Source organism: Pogona vitticeps, chromosome 4 (assembly GCF_051106095.1).
Source record: "Pogona vitticeps strain Pit_001003342236 chromosome 4, PviZW2.1, whole genome shotgun sequence".
In the NCBI taxonomy this organism is placed as follows: domain Eukaryota; kingdom Metazoa; phylum Chordata; class Lepidosauria; order Squamata; family Agamidae; genus Pogona; species Pogona vitticeps.
In genome coordinates, this window is record NC_135786.1 from 166,826,047 (window position 1) to 166,841,381 (window position 15,335).

The following is a 15,335-nucleotide window of genomic DNA, read 5'->3' on the forward strand; positions in this document are numbered from 1 at the left end:
ATTGTTTTTACTTTTAACTCCTATTCTGTGTTCCAGTCTACTGCTCACAAACAAGTCTTCTCAGAATCTCAGCAGCCAGGTTAGGATGGTCCCCTTGTTATCTACCTTCAAATACGCATGGAAAACTTTCAGCAGGGTTTAGCTAGTTAATTTTACCAAGTGAGTTTTTGTTTTTCTTCCTTTTTGGTTATTGTAATTGGTTTGTTGTTTGATTGTATTTGAACTTACGTATAGACCAGTATCTTATTGCTATGCCCAACTGGAGTAAGACCTTTCGACTCAATGACATTTAACTAAATGTTGATGTCTTACTCAGCTTGATTTGATGGGTCTGTTCTTAGCTGGGAAGAACAACAGAGCACTGTCCACTGAGTTTTAGAATTATAAAATTGGAAGAGGCCAACCCTTTACAGGATAAGTTATTTCATCTTACTGTTTGCTGCATGTAGTCTCCATACACTCTTTGTATACCCTAGTATCTGCTTTCATGTAACCTATCAATTGGGTGATGATGAACTATAATGAGGGGGATTCTTCCCATAATCCCAGTTTCAAGTAAGCTGTCCCACTCCTACCTCACCCAAGACTTTTCATTTCTGATGAAGAGAGAGTTCAAACCTTCTCCACTGTAGTAAGAAGGGTATTGAAAGACAGAATAATTTTAACTGGTGGGGGACCAACCCAAATCCAAGTTTCAGTAGTCTTGTCTCTCTTTCATCTCACCTTTAAAAAACCCTATCCTTGAACATTGAAGGGAGTGTGTGAGAAAGAATATATGTGCATATTAAGGATGTGACAAATCTTCACAAATTATCCGATCCTCATTGGAAAAAGGTGACCCATTGAGAGATGTCAACACGTTGAGACACCCTGTCAGCAACACTGCCAGTTGCTATGGCATCTTTGCTTCTGTCTGGGAGCAAAATGATCAGCATTTTTCTGTCAGCAGGAGCATTCACACCCACCCACCCACATTTGTATTTTGCACAAATGACATTTTAATCAAAAAAATTCATGCACTTTAATGTCAAATGTAGAAAATGCATAAAAACTCTTTTTATTCACAACCACCAGGGAGAAACATTTTGAAATATTTCTTTCTCATAACTGAGAATGAAAGAAGCAAAAGTTTACTCCCTGGCAAGAATGTGCATTTGTGTGGGCATGCACTGTTTGTTTGAGAATGGACATATGGTCTTTCCCCACCCCAACATAAGGTAATTTCAAGATTATTAATTGCTGCAATCCTTTCAATCTGGTAAAAGACAGATTTATATATTCATCAAAATTTGGACAATTTTTGACAAAAGAAGCAATAGTAAAAACCCAAGCTACAAAGCTCTAAGAAAGAGCTTATAAAATAATTACAATAGTATGGCATTTTGTGTAAGCAAGCAATAAAAATGAAGGCCCAACCATATCAGATTTTCTATTAAAGTATAATGTGGGAAGTACTTTCTGGTGTCTATGAAGTATCTCTTTATCAGCCACAAATTTATTTGACCCTTCATCTTAAACCCAGACAGCTTCCTTCCGCCCCTGTCCCAGAGGAGAGCCTAGCAATCAGAGTGAAGTGAAAAGCCAGGTTAGTTTTAAAGTGCTGTTACAAAAGATCATCATCACCATCTCCATTAAATATTCCCCATGTATGTGTGCCAGATAACATGTAGTTTCTCCCTTAAGATTGCTTATGTTGGCTCTGTGGAAACTGGATTCAGCCCCGAGTTATCTGCCTGTTCTCTTTGATGACTGAGCCCTGCTAGCCAAATGGATTTTTAAATTTGCCCACTTTCTCTCCCTACAGAGTTTCTTTTCTAGATGCCAGTTGCTATCTGTTTTCAGCTGATAGCTGTGTGGTCCAGCATGTGCGGTATTTTCAGTATTTATATTTGCTGTCTCAGCCAGGCAGCATGAAAAGGATCACATGTGGAAGAAAACAAAAGTTGCCTGTTTTAAAAAACTGCCACGTTATAGATTTATGGAGAATAAGCCATTTTTCAGGCATAAAAAGGAGCCATTGTATTGTAGGCAAGAAATATGGATCACTGGGGAAGAGTTTTATCATCTCTTTGTTGCAATTGTTTTGTTTATATTTTCTTTGTCTTACAAACAGAAACGGTGTGTCTCTTGTTGAATTACTCCTCCTGTCTACAATTACATTCTGTCAATAATTGGATGATTAACAGCAGATGTGTCACTTAATTTGCGTCACTGCATCGTCTGTGATTTTGAAACTTGCCTGTCTATTCATTTTCAGTTTTTATAATTGCTATGGCACATTCTGGCCAAATTAGTTCCAAGTTTTGTTATTGTTTATTGTTATATGTCATTAAATTGTATTTGACTTATAGGATTTTCAAAGTACACACAAAGGAGTGGTTTTACCAGTGCCACTTGTTCCACTCTTGAGTGTCTATGGCCAAATGGGGACTCAACCCTAGTCCATCATTCTGAAACTCCTAGTCCATCATTCTGTTCACTACACCACACTGACAGAAGTTAGCTCCAAATAAATTAAGGTATATCTTTATTAATTCTGATGTGGTGAAACATTTGAAGGACCGAAAGAATGTTGGATTCATTGTCACATCAGAGTATTTAATCAAAAGTTACTTCTGTTATTCCCCACCCCCCTTTTTAATGTGTGAGCAAGAGAAAAGGTTGTTGGCTCTAAAGGAACAGAATAATACAATTTTATCAACACCGAATGGACAGTTGTGTAGATTTGCTCCAGATTCAAGCCAATGTGGTTTTTTTTTCCAAATTGATCCAGAACAATTGTAATTGTTCAGTGATAATGCCAAAGAACTACTGGTTAAGCACCTTTCCTCAGAGTAGAGTTTATAAGGTTCATTATGGAAAACCATGAAAATCAGAGAGGTTTGAGCATGGTTAAACCTGCAGTGTAGCTGCTCCTAAGGCCAAGGATGGAGAACAAGAGATTGGTGTGAAGTGAGCAGACATGGCTCAAAGTGTTTGCAGCAATTCCAAGGAGTATTAGGGGCCTCTGCAGGCTTTTTCCTCTGGCATTACTAATATCCAAAGATAATTTTATTTTGAATTTGTTGTGCTTCTTGTTGCTTACTTGACTTCTTTGCTCTTTTAATTTTTGCTTGTATATCTTCCTGTAGGAACAGCCAGAATTCAGATAGCCGATCGCAGGCAGATGTACTGCCAGGTCATGAATTTAGGCTAGTTATCAAAGAATTCAAAGAAGGAACCAAATCCATAGTTATTATTTCTACAAGATTTATTTTTCGAAGTTGTGTTTTAGTGATATTGGTTGATATCTTTATAAAACTCCATAGATACTTTCTCAGAGCATTCTTTTTTTAAAACTCCAAACTTTCAAAACCTACGATTACGTGAGGCACCCATCCATATTGTTGACCATGTCTATGCCTGCTTAACGGCAGTAATGTTTCCTTGCTTGCAGTTCCTGAACTATCCACTGGGCACTCTTCCAATGTATTCTGCAAAATTAGTCTTCTAAAGCTTCATACTAATTACGATATAGCATCTGTAAATCGTTGTAAATATCATACTGTGCGCTATGTAACTGTATGATTAGTGCATTTTACACATACAAAAATTGATCTTTTAACAGTCTGGCTTTGTTGCAAATCAAAATTTGGAGGGGTGATGGTTGTCTGAATTTTAAGCCCTCATTTTTTCTGGGTTCAGTTTTTGTTTAGTGCTGTTTAGAACTTAAAACATTTGGATGCACAACATGCACAATTTGTTTTCTGTAATAAGCAGGGAAATTTTTTACTTCCTGACTGTACTCTCAAAGTTGAAGGGGTGAAGCAGCTGGCAAGTGTGTGCACATGCAGGGTGGATCTCTTCCATTTGAACCTATGTATTGTGTTTCATCTTAGGAACCAGTCTTAAACTGGCAAAGGAAAACTGAGCTGTTAAACTATTAACACTTTATTAAACTATGGCCTACTGAAAGTCTTAAATCACTACATTCAATGGCAATTCATTTGGCTCTTTTAATTTTTGCTTGTATATCTTCCTGTAGGAACAGCCAGAATTCAGCCAGCCAATTGCAGGCTTGTGACATACCTCAGACCTGCTTTCCAGTGAGGCTGCTTCTTCACAACTTTCTTTTATAGGTTTGTAAAATATAATCTATATGTACTTTTATTCAAGAAAATAGACATTATTTTCAGGATTATTTGAGGGAGCATTTTCTATAACAGCATAAATTCATGGCAATATGGAAATTTGCCTAGGGCAGTGGTTCGCAGTCTTACTAACCCAGGTGTTCTTGGACTGCAATTCCGAGAAGCCTTCACCATTAGCTGTGCTGGCCAGGGTTTTTGGAAACTGCAGTCCAGGAATAACTGGGTTAACCAAGGTTGCAAACCACTGGCCTAAGGTATAAACCTGAGGTCAGTAATCATTCTCAGAGTATCTCACAAAATGAATAGTCTGTGCATAAATCTTTATATCGAACTCTGTGACCAACTTCTTTTCTGTAGAAGCCCATTGGTTTAGAGAGATATATAAATGTTGTGCCGTTGCCTTGGATTTGTGAAATTATATGTGTTTCCAGAACCAAATATGGAGAAGATTCATATGAATGTCACTTTGCTGATGCAAGTGAGTTCCTTTGTGTAATGATGAGAAAGTAAGGATAGGAGAAATATGTAATCAAAGAGTTATATAACCAGAAGATGAGCCTAAAGCCACCAAATAATCCTTAGCAACTTACACCAAAGGTAGGGATGTTTGTTTTACTGCATTGGTCAACATCCAACTAGGGTCATTGCTGGAGTTATGTGTAACTCTTGGGCTTCTATTTATGTAGGAGTTGACAAGTATTTGTTTTGGTTGGAGTCCACAAGCTTCACACCCCTAGGTTTCACTTTGAGATTTCATTTTGAGTGAAAATTAAAGATATTTGTCTGGTTTGGGGTTAAAACCTCAAGTAACCACAACCTTTTCTCTAGAGCATAAAGGGAGAGGAGACAGTTCATTTGGAAAAGGATAGATATGCTGAGCTTTGTGAACTTTTCAAGGGAGCAGTGGTTAAGTAGCGACACTTGGTGTGGTTTGTGACACTTGGTGTGGGTTGGATGTATGTTTCTGGATACAGCAGCTCAAAGTTCATGGCCTGTTTAAAACATTCTTTCCACCACAGTTCCTGTAAATTCACTGAGAAAGTTATTTTCCCACATGCAGTGTAATAGGTGACCCACACTTTGATAGTGCTGCCTATATTCTCTTCTAAACATTTTACCACCAAAAGCACCTAGTCTCATTTGACCTTAGGCTTGTGTGTTCTTTTGAAAACTTCTTACCAGTTGTTCCTTTTATCTCTTGACTCCCTCTTTTAGCATTCCAGTCCCCTATAATGAGAAGAACATCTTTCTTTGATGTCAGTTCTAGAAGGTGTTGTAAGTCTTCATAGAATTGGTCAATTTCAGCCTCTTAAGCATCGGTGGTTGGTGCATAAACTTGGATTACTTTGAGGTGGAAAGGTCTGCCTTGGATTCATATTGAAATCATTCTATCATTTTTGAGACTGTATCCCAGAAAAGCTTTTCCCACTCTTTTGTTGACTATGAGGGCTACTCCATTTCTTCTACGGGATTCTTGCCCACAATAGTAGATATGGTAATCATCTGAATTGAAATCGCCCATTCCTGTCCATTTTAGTTCACTGACACCCAGGATGTCAATGTTTATTCTTGCCATCTCTTGTTTGACCACATCCAGCTTACCAAGGTTCATAGATCTTGCATTCCAGGTTCCTATGCAGTATTTTTCTTTGCCGCACCAGACTTTCCTTTCACTTCCAGGTGTGTCCGCAGCTGAGCATCCTTTCAGCTTTGGCCCAACCATTTCATTAGCTCTGGAGCTACTTGTACTTGTCCTCTGCTCTTCCTTAGTAGCATGTTGGACGCCTTCCGACCTGAGGGGCTCATCTTCCAGCATCGTATCTTTTAGCCTTTTTTTTTTCTGTTCATGGAGTTTTCTTGGCAAAGATACTGGAGTGGCTTGCAAGTTCCTGCTCCAGGTGAATTGTGTTTAGTCAGAACCCTCCACTATGTCCTTTCCATCTTGGGTGTCCCTGCATGGCATAGCCCATGGATTCTCTGAATTACTCCAGCCCCTTCGCTACGACAAGTCAGCAATCCGTGAAGGGGATTTAAGTACGGTAGTGCCTTGCATAGCGATGATAATCGGTGCAGCAAAAATCGCTGCAAAGCGATTTCGTCACTATGCAATATTAAAAAGCCCATAGGAATGCATTGAAACCCCTTCAATGCGTTCCTATGGGCTTCAGACTCACCTTTAAGCAAAAATCCTCCATACGGCGACCATTTTTGCTGCCCGGTAAGCGAGGAATCCGTCCCAGAAAACAGCGGACAGCCATTTTTTTAACCCTGTGGCCATTTTGGAACCGTCAATCAGCTGTTAGAAAACCATCGCTTTGTGATGATCGGTAAGCAAAACAGGGTACCGATCATCGCAAAGCTATTTTTCCCCATTTAAAACATTGCAATGCGATCGCAAAAAGTTTGTCGGTATGCAATTTCGTCATTAAACGGGGTGCCCGTTAAGCGTTCCTGTGGGCTTCAGACTCACCTTTAAGCAAAAATCCTCCATACGGCGACCATTTTTGCTGCCCGGTAAGCGAGGAATCCGTCCCAGAAAACAGCGGACAGCCATTTTTTTAACCCTGTGGCCATTTTGGAACCGTCAATCAGCTGTTAGAAAATCATCGCTTTGTGATGATCGGTAAGCAAAACAGGGTACCGATCATCGCAAAGCTATTTTTCCCCATTTAAAACATTGCAATGCGATCGCAAAAAGTTCGTCGGTATGCAATTTCGTCATTAAACGGGGTGCCCGTTAAGCGAGGCACCACTGTATAGGTTTGTCAAAACTGGAGGTGGCACCCATGTGCAAGGACAGGCACAAGATTCTTACAGTCAGCAATTTACCTTCTAACTGATTGGAAACATACATTTAAACTTGCTCCTTCCTGAAATTCCAAATAGGTGCTTATTGTGGAATATAGGGTTTATAAGATGCCGATTGTGATGATGATCATTGTCATCACTATTTTAGAACTGCAGACCTGGAAGGGGTCCTGTGGATCATCGAGTTCAACCCCTGTCAAGGAGGCATTTTAGTTTTCTTGTTTTGCCATACACAGGGCCATTTCTGCTGTCCTGTGTACACACTGGTTTTGCATTTAGTTTATGCTGTATTTTCAGTGGTCTTTTGTGCTTGATAGGACTGGAACCAGTTAGCATCCCTTCTCAGTCAGGAGCCAGTAAAAACAAATGTTTGCTGACTTGTGTTCCACTTCCCTCCTCTCTGTTTACTTTTACCTAAAGAGTTTTCCTTCATGCCTCTCTTTTTCTGATCCTAGATGGTACACATGTATGCCAGTGCACAAAGCATAACTGGAGGAAAATTCCTTCTCATTTTAAGTTGAAAAATTCACAGAACGTAAACAAATACACAAAGTCAGAAAGTATCTTTACTGCTTACGACCACATATTACCAGAAGCTAGTTTGTACACAACATAACAGACGCTGCTTGCCTTGATTGTTTGGATCAATAGTAGGGATCTGAATCTCACCATCTCTTGCTCTTGGAGGGGAACCTTTGGGGGGTGTATGTTAAAAAAATCATTCTTTCAGAGAGCTTTCTCTGTTGGGATGCCCATGCACGCATGCACACATATACACATCTGCGGGAATTCTTGTGGGTTTTTTTTTCTGTAAAAAGCTGTGCAGGATTATTATCATTCCTACAGAGAATGGCACTTTCCTGTTCAGGGTTCATCAAGAGAGAACAGAGGAAGCACCAGTCTGCACAGAATGGTTACCATTCCTGCATAGAATGGCGCCTTTGTTGCACAGGATCCATCAGAAAGGGCATTAAGCTATGCAGAATTAGGCAGATTCCTAGACAGTACAAAGCATAAAAAATGGTTGTGGGTATGAATGAGACTAGGTCTTGTTTTTCTAAGACCTGGGAAATCTCACTGATGGAGGGAGAAGCCTCAGCATGGTGAGACTTGAAGGTTCACTGAGATTAAAAAATTTGGTGAGTACCGATTACATTCCTAGTATGCAATATCATTAGTAAATTCAGCATTTAGAGAAATAATAAATGTTCCTTCTGTTTCATGATCAGAACTGAGCCAGACTTATTTATATAATGAATCCAGCATGTGATGGTAAGACAGGAATAGAACAGCGTATGTGAATGTCTTATTTGTTGGAAATAAATTATTCAGAATGCAGTTTCAGATAGAGATTGCAGGGAGAGATAATGGCACTGGGGACTCCCCGCCCCCTCCGCCTGTTCAGGCTACAGTGACATGGAGCATGCTTTTCAGGAATTCACTTAAGTGGAATCAGCTTTGAATAATGCAGCCTAGAAGAAATATTGCTGCCATCCAGCTAGTGTCTGTGGAACAGCATCCTCAGTTTGCATTAGCAGTTGCGTCCACGCACATAGGCACAGATATGACTCTATGTGCAGAGGCAAAATGTACATGTCATGCCTTCTAAACAGAATTTCTCCGTAGCTATTAGAGAAAAACATTTGTTGTCTCAAGATTATTATTTCTTGATGCTGTCGTTGTTTCCGTGAAATAGTTGACCGCTTCAGTATCAAGCTGCCAGCACATCATGTGGTTTCTCATGTGATGCTGGATTTGTTGCAGTTCAGAAAAGAGAGCTTTTGTGCCTCTACACTCCTGGGCAGTAACATTCAGCAATGCAGAAATCCAAATCCAAAGTGACAGAAATAAAGTTGTGTTATTGATTTATGATGATTCTTATTTTAACGCTTCATTTTTTTGGGGTGGGGTGGGGGCACTCCTGCTCTCTACTTCCTGCAGGATTTGAGCCATGCTGTTTGGAAGGAGCGATTTCGTCTTCTCTCAGAGCGATGACGCTGCACCACTTTCGGCATATCCTGCTTCCCCCATTTACCTGGGTGGATGCCGTTGCTGCTGCTGGGGTTGCTACTGCCTGCCTGCCTGCCTGCTTGCCTGCATTTCAGCCTGGCTCGTACTATAGGAGAGAATCACTCGTCGGCATGTGAATTCACAGACACGATGAAATCTGGGCAGGGCATTGCTGCCAGAATAGAAGAAATGTGCGATGCGGGGTTTATTTTTCTCTTCCCCCCCAAAACATGCAAAATGTAAGTTAAAGGTTTGGGGAGCCAATGTTTAAAGAACGACAGTGCCAGGTAATCCTTTGTATAGAACAAGGGCATCGACAGCAATCCACTATGCACGGAAAGGGCATCAACAGGAAGAATCCAACCACTGCTGCTTGAAGGGATTATTATGGGGAAAGCCATGGTGATACAGCGTTTCACCTCAGAGGAGAGCTGTGCTGGAGATGGATAAATAAATTGTTTGATATGTGTGCCTGTCAGAGCCTAGCCATGGGAGGAAACGAGTGGAAGGGAGCAAGCCAGCAAAAGACAAGGAAGAAGAAAGGCTGTGTGCCGTTTGCTTGTCCGATTCTGTGTCTGTTCATTCCAGCAATGATGCTGGCATAATTTGCAGAACTGTGTCTGGATGGAGGGACTCTGAATTGTAATCTACACACTCCCTAACGTGATCATGGAGGAAACGAAAGGTGTATGTGGCTTAAAGAAAGAAAGAAAGACACAAACACCTTGTGGGGAAAAAGAGAAGTGTGTACAATATAAATGTTATGTCTGTGTTTGTGCATATGTGCCTTGAGATAGATAGTTTTCTGATTCAGGAACGCATAGGAAACCTTTCAGGCTGTAAGATCGGGTTTGGTTTTGGTGTGCTATTTCAACTACCTCGTACCATATATGTTCTTCCGGAATGAACAATTGTCTTGTTTGAAACAGATACATTTGGAGAAAAGTTTCTGGAAAGTGTCTGTCTTTTTCTGTTTTTAACACCTTGAAACATTGACTTTTCCATATGGTCCAGGAAAGAGCTGGTGTGTGATGTTGTTTTTTTTTCCTTCCTTCATCTTTAAAATCTTTATAAACACAGTTGTACTCAGTCTAATTGGAAAAAAAAAGTCTGTATTGTAAATAGAAGTGTGGCCAATCTAATCAAAATAAATTATCCAAGATGATTTTTGTAGTCCAGCTGGCAACTCCTCATTTTCAGATGGTGCAGTGTTCAACCAAGAGGAAATCAGCTATGTATTTACATTTTTAATGCACTTCAGCGTTTGCAATATAAAATGGGGAAATTATATATATATACATATATATTGCTCAGTTTTGGCAAATGGATTGCTCTGAAATACTCAGTGGTGTCTTTTATTTCTGGTGTTTTATGGGCAGAGCAGCAGAGGAACAGTTGTTTTACTCTGCTTCATCTCTTTCTAAGAACAGCTGAACTTGTTTTAATTTGGACGGACAGACTTAATATGGTGAGTGTTGCAAGATCACTCAGGGTGGACACATCTATGTAATGGGCTAAATTAAGTGTTAGAAAAGATGCTTCAGATAAACAGAGGAAACTTGCCTGCCTTTTTAGCATTTGCCTCTTTTGGCATGTGTCTGCATGCACACATGTATGTGTGTGGGTATGTTGTATGCATGCGTTTAAATCCAGATATGATAAATTATTTTTAATGCGTGTCCAAGGGGATTTCTCAGTAGTGACAGCAAATTCTCTTGAAGGGATATGTTACCAAAGAGACCTCTGACTCTTAGAATGTCAGATTATATGTTACCCAGCTGTTGGGGAAATGCCATTTTGGGTTGTTTTAAAGGGGAGGGGGAGATTGGAATTAGGAAAATCCATTTTGCTCTGCAAGGGAGCTACATCTTTTCCTCAGATAGCATGGTTCTGGCTCTGTCTAGGGCATTTTCAGATGAGAGTGTTGGGGGTGGGGATGGGAAGAAAAATGGAGAGCTTTGTAACTCATACAAAGCTGCATAGACCAGCAAAATGTCAGCAGCTTGTAATTAGCAGCCCATGGTTACGTCAGCACCCATACCTCTCCAAGAAAAACTGGTGAGTGCCACAAAGTGAGGCACCCTGGTTATCCACCCTGGTTCAAACAAGGGCAGATGGATTAACAAATGGGCTGTGTTTATAATAAATCAAAAATGGAGAGAGGAAAGATACTGTTTCCGAGTCTTAGGGAGACTGAGTTAACAAGTCATGTGTGGAAGCTGGTGATGGGGGAGCAGGAGGGAGAGGGATGCAGAGTGTCAGCCTTTCAAAAACTGCAGACCAGTTCCTCTGAGCAAACATTACTGCTCTTTTACTGGCTCTGCGTGCAGGATCTGTTGCCTAGGTATTCAACACGGACATATTGCAGTAGCAGCAAAAAAGGACATGTTAGGAGTGGATGGAATGCTTCCACAGAAGGAAAAAAAGCAAAAACTGCATTTGCCTATTGCATTATAGTGTTGAATTCGTAGTATATTTTGCAATTCCCTTTAGCAGCAATAGAGTGGGGCTTGCCATTGGTCATTTCTGTTTCACAGTGGGCATGTGTATGTGAGAGTTGTTCAATACCATGCAGTGTTCCGAATCTTGCAAACCCTCCCTAAGACCATTTTAACTGAGCCTTACTGGGACATGCTCTGTTTTAGAGCTCCATTTGCAGTCCTGCTGCATGCAAGCACAGCTGTGGAGGTGGGAGGTGCCTGATCTACGATTGGCCTTTTCGCGATGCCTTTTTACGTGGTGTTTTCCTGGCTTTTATCAGCGAGCCTTTGCAACGTGCTGTTTTGTGTTTCTCCCCATCTGTTCTGTGCTGCCCAAATTGCTCAGAGGCTCTCCTGTTTTCCCAGATTCCATGCAGAAGTCAGCCTCGGTTCAGCCCTTGTTTATTTAGCCCTCCTTAATAATATGCCTAAAATAGACTGCATTGTGCAAACATGTGTATTTTAGTCTGGGAAAATAGGCGTTTGTCATGAGGGAAAGAGCTGTGGGCTACATGAGACCAACTGTCCGTTGGTTTGCCTCACATGCACTGCAGTTTGAAATCCTTTCATTATGGGAAGGTCACAAAAGCGGCCATTCTCCCACCCTGGCATTTGGAGGATTTGGACAATGTGCCTTAAAATGCTTGGAGGGAGACTCGTGTTGTTCTGCGCGCCCAGCCGGGTGGAAGGATTTTGTCAGGTTTTGTGTCTGTGTGTCAGTTCCAACAGCTGGTCATTAATGCAGGACCCATCTCCCGAGTGAAATGTTAGTGGCGGTGAATGGCTGCCTGATTAATACTGCCCCTTGAAGGGCCCTCCATCCACCAGCCATGCTTGCAGCAGAATGAGGCAGCCTGATTTGATGGCGCTCTAACAGGGTAGTATGTCATTGTGTCGCCAGGCAATTGAGGTTATTATGGGGCAGGGCTGACAGACGGGACAGTGGGGTTACTAGACCGTGGCATTTTTAGAAATACGGGCCTGACCTACTTAGAGTTATTCTTGCTGGCTGGCTGGCAGCTGCATGGTGCATGGAGCCTCCTGATTGGCTGCCACTGTTGCTAGGGGGAATTAGCATGAATTTTTCCACATGCAGGCTCGGTGATTGAATGATAAAAGCTGACTGGAATTAAAGAGATTCAGTTCAGCATTATGTAGATTTGTCTCCTTTATTTCTTTTTCTGGAAGCATAGAGAGAAAAGGAGCAAAAGACAACTTATTCTTTGACCCATTTTCTCCCCTTATCTAGGCAAGGTCAAAATCTTGTGCTATTCTCGTTTGTGAAATGATGTTACAGAGAGAAAGCTATTTAAGATCCCATAATGTTTTTAGTACCAGACGGCTGCTTTCTCCTCCTTTATATAGCACTATTCTGAGCTGGACATTTTCTCTAGCACTTTCCAGAGGGAAACAAACAGCTCTCTCTCTCTCTCTCTCTCTCTCTCTCTCTCTCTCTCTCTCTCTCTCTCTCTCTCTCTCTCTCTCACACACACACACACACACACACACACACACACACACACACACACACACACACACTTAGTTTCTCCCTCTGTGCATTTTTATTCTTTAAAAAAGGAAAGGAATAGAAGCTGCAGTTTGCAGGATGCTTTGCACGCCAGCATTTGTTACAAAATAATCTTAGGGTAATCTTTCGTAGTGCTCTGTTTATATGGAATTCCATTTTAATTACCCTAATGCAGGAAGACATAAACAAGGGTTTCTACATTGCTGCCAGCAGGGCTGTCCTATGAGAAACTGTTTGCTCTTAAGTATACCTATATAGAGATACTGCCTATATACCCCCAATTAATGTAATGATATCTTTTCCCCTTGGGGAATTTTTTTTTTCGAGAGGAAGGAATGTATTTGTGTTTTTCCTTGTATGTCTATATCTCCCTGTGTTTTCTTGTCCTTACTCCAAATAATGTGGCTCTGAGTTTTTCATGACACTCCTAGGTTCTTTACAAGGACAAGTGAGATGCTACTCAGTCAAGATTGTTTGGGTGTAATCACGAATTCTTACCTTTGTTATCGGCCCTTGCTTGTCAGTGAAAGCTATGTCACATTATTGCTTTTAAAGGTCAGATACATTTTTTCATTATGTTAGCTGAATTTTTGTGATGACACCAGAGGGACCACTTAGTAAGGAATTGAAGGTTTCTTCCTAGAAAAAAAAAACTGGCACATGGAGTAACAGGTCAAAAGATAAACCTTTTAATTTGCAAAATATATAATCTGGTGGTGTAATACAATGAAAATTGATATGGAATTCAGGTTTTTGTTCACACGTTACATGCAAGGAAATCCTATCTAATCAGTGTCTTCTTACCCCCTTTGCCACTTTCATGCCACTGCACTTCTTGCGCTGTTAACAAAAATAAACATGTAACATATCATAAAATCAAAGACAGATGAGCAGTAAGTAGGGAAAAATTAAAAATGATCTTTGCAAACATACACTATTTTTATGTTGATTGCAGTTCCACTTTTCAAAAAGTACTTCAAACAATTCCATAATGAAATTTCAAACAATTTAATAATTTGTACTAACAAACATTCATGTAGGCACAGTGCACATCTGAAGTTAAGCTTATTGCTTGTGGAGCTTTAGTACAGTAGGACCCCATGTATTCACAGGATCACTATCCACAGTTTCACTTATCTGTGGTCTGAAAATATTTTTAACATTAAAAGAAAACCCCCAGAAATAAATATTTCCACAATGTGGTTACCAGAACTGGCCATTAGAGGGAGCCAGAGACAATGCTATGTATAGGGGGGGTCACTTATTACCCAGTTTTTGTCATCCATGGGAGAGCTTGGAATTGATCCTCTGCAGATATGAGGATCCTACTCTGTGCTTTTGATTTTATAACATACCCTGCCAGAATTTCAGGCAATGGTTTTTTTTTTTTTTGGAATGGATTTCCTTGTGTATCTACTTTAACAGTCTTAAGAGTGTGCATTCCTTTTTCGGCCAGTATTGTCTGCCATACTCTTTCATACCAGTTATCCGTTGTCAACCCCTCCATCACATTGCTATTTATGGCTGTGCTGCCATCACTAGGAAGGATATCAATTGTTTGTACAGCTGGTGTTCATAGGACCCATACGATAGATAATATAGACTGAGCCCTTTCCGAAACTTAGTAGCTTGATTAGTTATTTTTGAAGTATGACCACCCACATTCATCCAAAATGGCTTCACTTTTGGGCACTCCCATCACAGATGAGCTAACAGTCCTCCATGGTCACATACTCTCCAGTATACATGAAAAAATCTGCGCACTCATTTCAGATAGTTGGGGGTGATGCTTAAGTGTCAATTTAGGATTATTTTTAATGCATTCCCCTTGCTTTGGACCAAAAAGGCTTTAAATTGTGTCGTTACCCAGATTTTCTCCATTGTTGCATACCTCTGTATGTCCCAGAGTTTTGATCTCTTTGGGGATTATATAGAACATTTTCTGATAGGAATCTAGTCTACTCAGAAATGGATTAGAAGTTCCTTAGGTAAAGGTAAAGGTTCCCCTTGACAATTTTTGTCCAGTCGTGTTCGACTCTAGGGGGCGGTGCTCATCCCCGTTTCCAAGCCATAGAGCCAGTGTTTTGTCCGAAGACAATCTTCCGTGGTCACATGGCCAGTGCAACTTAGACACGGAACGCTGTAACCTTCCCACCGAGGTGGTCCCTATTTATCTACTTGCATTTGCATGCTTTCAAACCGCTAGGTTGGTGGGAGCTGGGACAAGCGACGGGCGCTCACTCCATCGTGTGGATTCGATCTTACGACTGCTTGGTCTTCTGACCCTGCAGCACAGGCTTCTGCGGTTTAGCCCACAGCGCCACCACGTCCCTTAGTTTTGCAGTATTCTCCTGAATCTTCCCTCAGCACCTCCCCCTT

The 15,335-nt window shown here is 40.8% G+C and overlaps 1 protein-coding gene across 12 annotated transcripts in view; it reads left to right on the plus strand.

Moving 5' to 3' along the window:
* Nucleotides 1–10,113, plus strand: part of LOC110072917 (uncharacterized) — a 303,684-nt gene extending 293,571 nt beyond the window's left edge. For 8 of the 12 annotated variants that reach the window (XR_013545231.1, XR_013545230.1, XR_013545233.1 and 5 more), the window contains 3 exons: nt 37–1,585; nt 4,025–4,118; nt 8,880–10,113. The gene's annotated coding sequence lies outside the window, so the exon portion shown is untranslated. The remainder of the gene's footprint in view (nt 1–36; nt 1,586–4,024; nt 4,119–8,879) is intronic. The other 4 variants (XR_012086775.2, XR_013545238.1, XR_012086780.2 and 1 more) reach the window with 2 other exon arrangements.
* The last annotated feature ends 5,222 nt before the right edge of the window (nt 10,114–15,335 follow it).